The sequence below is a fragment of the Terrapene carolina genome, unplaced genomic scaffold (genome assembly GCF_002925995.2).
Source record: "Terrapene carolina triunguis isolate 2854851 unplaced genomic scaffold, T_m_triunguis-2.0 Scaffold111, whole genome shotgun sequence".
NCBI classification, from domain to species: domain Eukaryota; kingdom Metazoa; phylum Chordata; order Testudines; family Emydidae; genus Terrapene; species Terrapene triunguis.
In genome coordinates this window covers 22,475,331-22,477,106 of record NW_020664462.1, presented here as the reverse complement: position 1 = coordinate 22,477,106, position 1,776 = coordinate 22,475,331, and positions in this window count along the sequence as shown.

Sequence of the window (1,776 nt, the reverse complement as noted above, 5' to 3'; positions counted from 1 at the left end):
CTGGGATTTGTCACATACACATGCTCACATATAGAGTATAGCAATTATTTTTCCTTCGGTTTATTGTTTATAATAAGTGATGTACAGCAAATGGAATCACTTTTGAATGTGTTTAATTTTAATTTAGCTGAATACTTTAAATCCCAAAGGGCTGAGGTAAATCCATCAGCTTTAATGGAACTACACTGATTTACACCAGCTGAGGATCTGACCCTTAGATTTTATTGTGTTCTATAAAGGTCGTGTCTTGTTTAATTTATCAGCTTCAATGGAATTTATTTTTTGTGATCAAAGATCTCACCTCTGCCTGCTTCATGTCTAATTCCATATTCTTACTCAGAGTAGCAAAGAGTGACTCTGACTATTATGGTTCTCCTCTGCTTGTAAAACTCATAGGTCATTATGCAATGTGGTTTTGTGTTGGGTACTTCTGCCTTTGAACTTGATCACCACTTTAATTAGAACAATTATTCCTGGCCAGGTCTCGTATTATTTTCCACTGCAATACGGAGAGTGGAGACCTAGGTTCAATCACTCATTCTAGTTCCTGGTCACATTCTTGGCTAAGGCTCGGCATTTAACATTCAACAAGGTCATTTAAGGGAAGGAAATACCTCTTGTTTCTCAATGCAGTCAATTCAAGGTCTGATTCTGCAATCCCTACTCCTATTGAGCAATTCCACTGAGTGCCATGGGATTATTTATGTTAGTTCATGCATCTCATCATAAAAGCAATGCTGAACGGGGACCGAGTAATCTGCTTTCCACTGTACTGCATTTGTCCAGAGGAAACTATCTTTCATGCAGAATTAGCTAAGGAAGATGTTCTTGTAACTGCACATACAAATAGCCACCCTCAGCTTGTTTGTTCAGCTTTGAGCAAGTTAGAGGTCAGCTCCCAGTTGTTGACAAGAGAAATGTAGTGAACAATATGTCATTATCATTGCATAATATCTAGCAAAAACATTTAGTACAGTGTAAATGTAAAACACCATGCTAGTAAAGTTGTGCTTTTCATGGCTGATCTCCATACCACCCCAGAGTAAAGCATTCACTCTACATTATACATAGGCTTGGCACTATTCTTTCTTTCTTTCTTTCTATATATAGATGGATAATATCAATGTTTATTTTAAGCATTTTTTGTTTAAAAAAATCAATTTTTTAAATTTTCATAGCTGCAGGAGATTGGGGGTACGTCAGACAATAGGGGTCAGACAATAATTATTTAATGACAGTAGACATTGAGGTTCAAGAAGTTAAAACTTTATAACCATTTAAACACAAATTATCAATCTCACATATCAAAATATGGGAAGTAAATATCCGTAAATCAAATGAATAAGTTCTCAAGCAGCATTTTTCTTACTTTGCCTGTTTGTAAATTTTGATTGGGGGTTTGTCGGTTTGTGTATGTACAGAGAAATCAATGTTTACTTTACTAATAAAAATCCAATCCTTCCAAGCCAAACTATACAGGAGTGTGGTTACAACCTGGGATCAGATACTGTTGTTATGCTGTAATCATAGCTTGGCCTCGAATATCTCATCAGCATATAAATTATCAGCCTAGAAATGACTTTTTAAAAAAAATCCTTTGGGTTTCTGATGGGGGATCATAGTGGTAAACTATGCCTAAGTCCCTACAGAAGATGCATTGATAGAAGCTCTCTGAGGATGTCCTGATACAGCACATGCTTGAGGGTTGACTCTGTCATTGCCCCTCCTGGGTCAGCACCACCCTCTGTTATACTGCTTGGCTGAGTCCTCTTGGCC